The following is a 9,331-nucleotide window of genomic DNA, read 5'->3' as shown; positions in this document are numbered from 1 at the left end:
ACTTTTTGGCTAACGTTGGCATGAGAAAAACACTCCCTGGGCACCAAAAGTTTGCGCCAACGTTAGCCCCTAACTTTGTGGCTAACGTTGGCATGAGAAAAACACTCCCTGGGCACCAAAAGTTTGCGCCAACGTTAGCCCCTAACTTTGTGGCTAACGTTGGCATGAGAAAAACATCCCCTGGCCACCAAAATTTTGCGCCAACGTTAGCCTCTAACTTTTGGGCTAACGTTGGCACATGAAAAACACAAAGGGGGAGCAAAAGTTTGCGCCAACGTTAGCCCCTAACTTTTGGGCTAACGTTGGCGCCATAAGTGCACTAAGGAAGGCCAACGTTGGAGCAAAAGTTAGACCCCTAACTTTTGTACCAACGTGGGTATCAGCAAAACATGGGGGCTGATATGAAAAGTTGGACCAAAAGTTTGCCTCAAACTTTTACTCAAACTTTTACTCAAACTTTTGCAAAACTCCAACCCGGTTCACTTGGTTCACTTTGGTTCCTCTCCAAACTCCAAGAGCAATCAACCAAGGCCTCTCTCAACCCAACTCCACCAAGAGCAAAGGCCCAACTCAAGGCTTGAAGATCATTTGAAGAAAGTGTATAAATAGGATAGAATTCAAGTTCTTAAGGGAGCTTTCCTTTGGAGTTTTCATAATAGTTTTCGGAGAGCTTTGGATATTGAGTGATCTTTAATTTCTTAGTTTCGGGGAAGGAGAATTCCACTTTCTTCCTCTTAGTTTTATTGTTTTCAATTTCAATTGCAATTGTCTTGGATCTTGGGTTGGAGAATTGAAGGAATTCTGTTTCAATCTCATCCGAAGATCTCTCTGTTTCTTCTACTGCTTATTGAATTTAATTTCTGTTAATTGTTCGTCATCTACTTTCTTTGCAATTTACAATTCCTTTGCAATTGTTCTTGTTGGATCTAGGAAGGCATTGAGATCTAGACTTGGTTATCTAGTCTCTTGGGTCCTGAGATCCGGATTCCCCATTTCCCATTCCCTGTTTACTGTTTTCATGCTTATTTACAATTCTGTTTATAGATCCGGTTCAATCCAAGTGTTCTTTTACTTCTCTGTTGGTTGCAATTTACTTTCCCTCGTTTAATTTCTGCAAATCCAACTCCCAATTCCCTTTACAATTCAATCTATTTACATTTCTTGCACTTTAAGATTCTGCAATTTACATTTCTTGCGTTCTAAGTTTCTGCCATTTAATTTCTTGTTCTTTAAAATTCAGCATTTAAATTCCTGTTCTCTTTTATTTCATGTCAATTACCCATTCCCTTTACTTTCCATGCAATTTAAATTCTGCAAATCACAAATCACTCAACCAAATCTTGATTCGCTTGACTAAATCAACCACTAAACTAAAGTTGCTCAATCCTTCAATCCCTGTGGGATCGACCTCACTCCCGTGAGTTATTATTACTTGATGCGACCCGGTGCACTTGCCGGTTAGTTTTGGGTGTTTTGGAGAAATTCGTTTTTCCGCTAAAATATCCCATCAAGTTTTTGGCGCCGTTGCCGGGGATTGATTAGATTGACAATGATTAAGTGAGGTGGTGATCTAGATCTAGAATTTTTTTCTTTTTATTTTCTGTTATTTTAATTTTCAATTAACCCACTAACTGTTTGAATTTTTGCTTAAGCTAACTAAAACTTCATTCTAGCAATAGATTGAAGTGTCACTGGTTTGTGTGTTTCTTATGTTCTGCTTGTATGTCAGGTACAAGAAGAAATACACCCATCTTTCATGAACAAGACGAACGAACTCTTAGAAGGTTAAGAAGAGCGGAAAGAGGGAAAAATATTGTTGGAGAAGAGGAATCAGAAGAAGAATTCCAAGATATGGAGGAACATTCAACCAATCCACCAGGTGGAGCAGACAACAACAATAACAATCCACCCCAGAGGAGAGTTCTGGCCTCCTATACCTTTGCAAATGCTAGACATTGTGGAAGCAGCATTCTCACCCCTAATGTCAATGCAAATAACTTTGAATTAAAGCCACAACTCATTACATTGGTCCAAAACAACTGCTCGTTTGGGGGAGGACCATTGGAGGATCCAAATCAACATCTGTCTACCTTCTTAAGGATTTGAGACACTGTCAAGTCCAATGGCGTGAATCCTGAGACCTACAAGCTTCTGCTGTTCCCGTTCTCATTAAGGGACAAGGCCGCACAATGGCTTGAAACTTTTCCTCAAGGAAGCATCACTAGCTGGGATGATTTGGTGACTAAATTTCTAGCCAAATTCTATCCACCTCAAAGGGTTAACAGGCTGAAAACCGAGGTACAAACATTCACACAATCAGATGCTGAAAATCTGTATGAAGCATGGGAGAGATACAAGGCTCTGCTGAAGAAATGTCCACCAGAAATGTTCACTGATTGGGACAAGCTACAGAACTTCTATGAAGGACTCACCCTAAAGGCTCAAGAATCACTTGATCACTCAGCTGGAGGTTCCTTGCAACTCATGAAAACTGCAGAGGAAGCTCAAAATCTCATTGATATGGTAGCTAACAACCAATATTTCTTTGCTCATCAAAAAAACCGCCAACCATCACAAAGAAGAGGAGTAATGGAGCTAGAAGGAGTGGACTCAATCTTGGCTCAAAACAAGATGATGCAGCAGCAAATTCAACAATAATTTGAGCAAATGGCCAAGAGGATTGATAGTCTCCAAGTTGCAGCAGTTAACACTAGCCAACCATCAACCACATAGGGACAGAGTGAAGAAACTCAAGAAGAACAACAACAAGAGCAAGTACAGTATATGCACAACCAAGGACCAAATGAAGTGTATGGTGATACATACAATCCATCCTGGAAGAACCACCCAAACCTCAGATGGGGAGATAATCATATCCAAAACCAACAACCATGGCAGAGGAAATCAAACCAAAACAACCCAAGAAGCAACCAAAACCACAACCAGCAGCAGACCAACCAAAACCCCTACAGAAAACCTCAAAACAACTACCCCAACCCCAACCAGTACTAATCCAATAACCAACCCACCAACTAAAATGCCTATCATCCACCACCCACATCTCATAACCCACCTCAAGTATCACCTGAAGCCCAGAGAATCACTAACTTGGAGGCCGTGATAGACAAAATGTTGAAACACCAGGAAATGGTAACCAAGAATCAGGAAGCATCCTGAAAAGCCTAGAGAGACAGATGGGGCAAATCTCCAAGCAGATTTCTCTTGAGAGACCTTCAAGCTCACTGCCGAGTGACACAATCCCAAATTCTAAGGAAGAATGCAAGGCAATACAATTAAGGAGTGGGAGAACATTGATGAGCAACAATGCCACTACTAAGAAGCAAGTAGAGAGCAGCAAAAGACCAATAGAAGAGGAACAGCCAACACACACAGAGGAAGCCAATGATGATGATGCAATGGCAAGCAAGGAAGCCTCAAAGCAAACTCAAGAAAAGGGGGAACAACCAAAAATTTCAAAAAAAGGGAATGAAGCAGTTGAAAAGCCAACCAAGAATCAAAAGAAACAAGTAGAGAAAACCTTTGTACCTCCACTGCCATATCCCCAGAGGTTCAACAAAGAAACCAAGGACTAGCATTTTCACAAGTTCCTTGAAACCTTCAAAAAGTTGGAAATCAATATTCCTTTTGCTGAAGCACTTGAGCAAATACCTCTGTATGCCAAGTTTTTGAAGGAGCTTATCAACAAGAAAAGAAGTTGGGATGAGAAAGAAACCATACTGCTCACTGAGGAATGCAGGGCTTTGATTCAAAAAGGGTTTCCCCCTAAGCTTGAAGATCCAGGGAGCTTTTTGCTACCTTGCACCATTGGGGAATTAACCATCACTAAAGCAATGTGCGATCTAGGAGCAAGTATCAACTTAATACCATCCTCCTTGGTAAAAAAGCTGCATATAAAGGAAGTTAAACCAGTACAAATATCTCTAGAGCTAGTAGATAAGTCAACAGTATACCTCAGGGGTATGATTGAAAACCTGCTGGTCAAGGTGGACAACTTCATATACCCTGCAGATTTTGTGGTTCTAGATTCAGAAGGGGATGATGGTGATTCTATTATTCTGGGAAGGCCATTATTGGCCACTGCTAGAGCTATCATAGACATAGAGGAAGGAGAATTAACTCTTAGAATGCATGATAAGAGTGTCACTCTGAAGGTATTACCAGAGGCACAATTTAGCAAGGAGAAGAAAGATTATATGAAAATTGACAAGGGAGAATCACAGTTGAAGGAAGAAACTGACAAAGAGAGTCACAGCAACATCCCAAGGCTAAGGATTGTGCAGACTGATGAAGAGGCCCAAGAGGATATTGGAGTATTAGCCACTGAGAAGAGAGGTCCCCAAGGGAAGCCAACGGCCAGAAAAGAAAGATCAACAAAAGGAAAGATGAAACGGAGAAACAAAACAAAAAGGGGTTAGAAGAACAGGAAGATCCCAACAGAGGGGCTTTCCAAAGGTGACAAAGTGCAACTGATATATCAACAGCTGGGGGCAAACCAACAAACTGAGGACTACTACACTGTCAGCAATATACTCTCATTAGAGCATGCTGAAATTGAACACCAGGGAACAAAGAAGAGGATCACAGTCAGGGGAGACAAATTGAGGCTCTACAAGCACCAACCACCATAAAAGAAAGCCTCAATGTCAAGCTAATGACAATAAAAGAGCGCTCCATGGGAGGCAACCCATGATTTAAGATTCATGTCATTTTAAATTCAATAAGTTATGATCATTTGAGCATGAATTCTTTTCTCTTTTCATGAACATGTCCATTGACTGCATGCACTGTTTTAAAATATATGCTGAGAATTCTAAGTTTGGTGTGCCTTCAAGCACACTAAACCAACGTTACAAATAATTCCGTTTTGCAAGCTTAGAGTGTCTTGACAAAGCATATGGCCAAACACTAAAGTTTGGTGTCCACATAGCTTCATGAAAATTAGAAATTCATGCATCAATAATCATACAATTGTTGTTTTCCAAAATCTTATAAATGAAAAATTCTTATTCGGTAATGAAGGCATCAATTGTGATGTACCCTTTGACAAGAAACAAGTTTGGTGTTCATCAAACTTTGATGCACCGATTTAGGGACACAATTGACCCTTCATGAAAAAAAAAAAAGAAGAGAAAAAGAAAATTAGGATGAAAGAAATTCTTATAAACATTTAACTAAGAGTGACATTGGGATTTCACTAATTGGAGGAAGAGACACAATTTCTTCATACATGATCAAACATTAAGTTTGGTGTCCTCCAAAGATGAGTCACGGTTCAATTGGATATAAGAATTGATGATTCATATAATATTAATAAAAGGAATACTCTTGCCACAGTTGGACAAAACTAATGTATGTTGTGATAACTAGGTGGTCAAAGAATCTTCAATGAAAGAGACAAGACAAAGGAAAGCATAGCATAAGGACAAAAGCTCATCACATGCTTCGAAAAAGAAATCTGCCACTCCTTGAGAATGATCACGGCAAAGGCAAGTGAAGAAGCAAGCTTTGTCTTCATTCATCCTTACATGCACACCTTTGATCCCCATAGTGTCTAGTTGCATCTTAGCCTTTCATTGCTCAAACGTACCACCTCAAGCCATGCACATGACCGAATCACTCCAACCTTGGAAACTTCATTCCCTTCATCACTCCTCAACATAACAAGCTCGGTTCAATATTTCTCTTGCTTTAAACTCCAACCATTTAAACTTCCCTTCATCATTTCTTGTCATAGCAAGTTCGGTCTCAATTTCTTCTTGCTTCAAACACACATCAAATTCTCCAACATTCTTCACACTCCCTCTAACCTCACAAAAACTCAGCCAACCAAGTGATCATGGCCTCTTCCTCAAGAACCAAACGAAGAAAAGGGAAAGACCCCATGGTGGAGGAAGACACACATGAATATAACCAATGGAGATTCAAGTCTCGGTACCATCAAATGCAAATTGAATGGATGAACGAGAAAAAGATCTATCCTGAAGTTCCACTCTTGTTGCCGGATGATGGATGCCAAGAAATGAAGGACAAAATTCGAAAGAGGAGGTGAGAGGAACTTGCATCACCAGCCACCCGAATCAATGCCAATATCATAAGAGAGTTCTATGCAAATGTCTCAAGGCTTGACATGCGTGAGCCCCCAACGTACAAGAGCTATGTGCGGGGGGTGGAAGTAGACTTTAGCTCGGATGCAATCAAGAAAGTCTTGGGACTAAAGTCAGTCCGCTTTAGTGAACCGGGATACCAACAAAGATTGAATGAAGATCAGGATTATGATGAGATTGCGAGAGATATTTGTATGGAAAACTCAGAGTGGGAAGGAGATGATAAGAACAAATATAAGTATCTGAAGAGATGTAACCTCACCCCGGAAGCAAAAGGATGGTATGAGTTGATGAAAAGATCAATTCTGGGCACAGTGAACACCTCAGAAGTTAACAGGGAGAGAGCCGTGATGTTGCATTGCATCATTGTGGGAGGAGAGATAAGAGTTCATGAAATCCTTGCAAAAGACATTCAAAAGCTGGCTGAGAAGAATTCGGCCGGATCTTGGTTGTACTATCCGAGTACCATTTGGAGGTTGTGTGCAAAGGCTAAAGTTCCAATGGAAGAGGAGAATCCAATGTGGTTAAGCCAAGGCATGCCTATAACCATTGAAAGAATGATGATGCCCCCTGAAGCACATCAAGGCCGAAGACCACATGGAAGAAGGGAAAGAGAGGAACCAATGGAGGGAGAAGAATTACAAGAGGAAGAAGAGCCACAAGAGGAGGAGGAACAGCAGCACACTCCTCTACATAACAATCTGGACATGGCTCAAATGCAGGAAGCAATTGGAAGATTATCACAACAGTACATGAGAATTCAAGAAAGGCAAGAGGAATATCATTCACTATACATGAAAAACCAACAAGCACAAGAAGAACGGGAGCTAAGAATGATGAACAAACAAAGTGAATTCGAGTCAAGATTCCTTGTGATGCAAGAAGAACATGCTTTTCAATCTCATGAATCATTTGGAAAGTTGGAACAAATGCAAGCTGAAAATTTGAGGGCTCTCAAAGAGTTCACAACACTCCAAGATGCAAGGTATGAAGTACAAGCCGATTACAACATCAGTAGCCAAATCAAACTAAACTATATTGGAGAACATTTACACAACATGGATCCGGCTTTCCCAACTTTTGATGAATTTTTCAAAAAGAGAAGTGAGGTAGAGGTAAGCAATGCTATGAGACTTGAAGATAGAGTAGAGGAAGCAATGAATAGAGCTGGGTTCTGGCGGGATCAATAGACAACAGATATGGACATAGGGAACACCAGCAACCAGGTGTATGAAAGAAGAAAGAAAAAGCATGACAAATAAAAGGTGGACTTAATCCTTGTTCAACACTAAGAAAGCATGCATTGTGTCTGTTTTAAGTGGTCCTTGCATCTTTAAGTAGTTGTCATAATGAATAGTCTTTGCATTTTGTTTATTTCACTTAGAATAAGTAAGCTAGTCTATGTGTGTGCTTGTGTGTTTACTTTCACTTAACAAAAAGCATGCTTTGTCCCCTGCATTTTCAATTCAATAAAAGAAATGTTTGAATGTAAAGTAAGATGGTCTCTGTTAGATAGAAGTAGAATAAAAGTAAGTGGTGGTATGTGTGTGATTGTATAATAGCTCACTTTTAGTGAATAAAGAGCCAGGATATCTCCTTCTAAGTATAGAGTGGCCTACTGTCTATGAATCTCAATCGAATAAAAATCCTTGGTTAGAAAGAAAAACAAAAAGAAAGAAAAAAAGAAGTGGCAGAACAAAAGAAAAACAAAAAGAAACAAAGCTGGACACCAATAGCTTGAACCTTAGAATATATGCCTGTGGTTTCTTTGTATTAGGATCTACTTGGATTATTAAGCTCTTTGGAGTGCATCAACACTCGGTGACTTGGGTTAACTAACCCGGGATCATCAGCTGAAAGTCCACTATCAAGAGCAACCTAACTACAAGGCATTTAGCAGCCCAAAGAGGTGCTGGGCATCAATGTTCTAAGAAGGAATGTGAGCCAAGTGTCTATAGTGAATAATGTGTCAAGTATAAAGAAAAGGAAATGAACTTGCTACACATGACACTCAATTAAAGCTTATGAACAAAGTAATAGCCAAGGATAAAGGAATAATGAGAGGTCATAGCAGTATGTTTCTTGAAGCTTGAAGGAGACTTTCTAGGCCTAGGAGTCAATAAGAAGTGAGTATTTACATATCCACACAAAATCCCATGAACTATCAATAATACTCTGCTAGCATGAACATCCTCTTCCATTTCATCCTTTCTTCTCAATAAATTTTTTTTTCTTGCTTGGGGACAAGCAAGCTTTAAGTTTGGTGTTGTGATGACAAGTCATCTTAGCCTAGTTTCACTAGTCTTTTTCTTTTGTTTTCACTTGAATTGTGCACTTTCTTGAGCTACAAGTAAGCTAATTTGGGTAGATTTTCATGCTTCCTTTGATTGAATCAACCATGTATGAATTCATGCTATTTCATGAGGTTTTAGGCTATAATTGTCACATATTATGATAAAATGAACATCTCATGATTTTAAGCATAGCTTTGATGTGTTTGGTTGATTAATGATAGGTGAAGAAAGCTTGGAGAAAGGTTGAAGCAAGAAGGAATGGCTAGGAGTAAAGAGAGGACAATGGAATAAGTGAAAATGAACCAGGAAGCAAAAAGCTGGACCAAAAGTTAGCCTCAAACTTTTGCACAAACTTTTGGGTGAAAAGTTAGCCCCAACGTTAGCCCCTAACTTTTGGGCTAACGTTGGCACATGAAAGTTACTCCCTGGGCACCAAAAGTTTGCGCCAACGTTAGCCCCTAACTTTGTGGCTAACGTTGGCATGAGAAAAACACTCCCTGGGCACCAAAAGTTTGCGCCAACGTTAGCCCCTAACTTTGTGGCTAACGTTGGCATGAGAAAAACACTCCCTGGGCACCAAAAGTTTGCGCCAACGTTAGCCCCTAACTTTGTGGCTAACTTTGGCATGAGAAAAACACCCCCTGGCCATCAAAAGTTTGCGCCAACATTAGCCTCTAACTTTTGGGCTAACGTTGGCACATGAAAAACACAAAGGCGGAGCAAAAGTTTGCGCCAACGTTAGCCCCTAACTTTTGGGCTAACGTTGGCGCCATAAGTGCACTAAGGAAGGCCAACGTTGGAGCAAAAGTTAGACCCCTAACTTTTGCACCAACGTGGGTATCAGCAAAACATGGGGGCTGATATGAAAAGTTGGACCAAAAGTTTGCCTCAAACTTTTACTCAGACTTTTAC

The sequence above is a fragment of the Arachis ipaensis genome, chromosome B1 (assembly GCF_059453495.1).
Source record: "Arachis ipaensis isolate K30076 ecotype BB chromosome B1, ASM5945349v1, whole genome shotgun sequence".
NCBI classification, from domain to species: Eukaryota; Viridiplantae; Streptophyta; class Magnoliopsida; order Fabales; family Fabaceae; genus Arachis; species Arachis ipaensis.
This window is presented reverse-complemented; position numbering follows the sequence as displayed.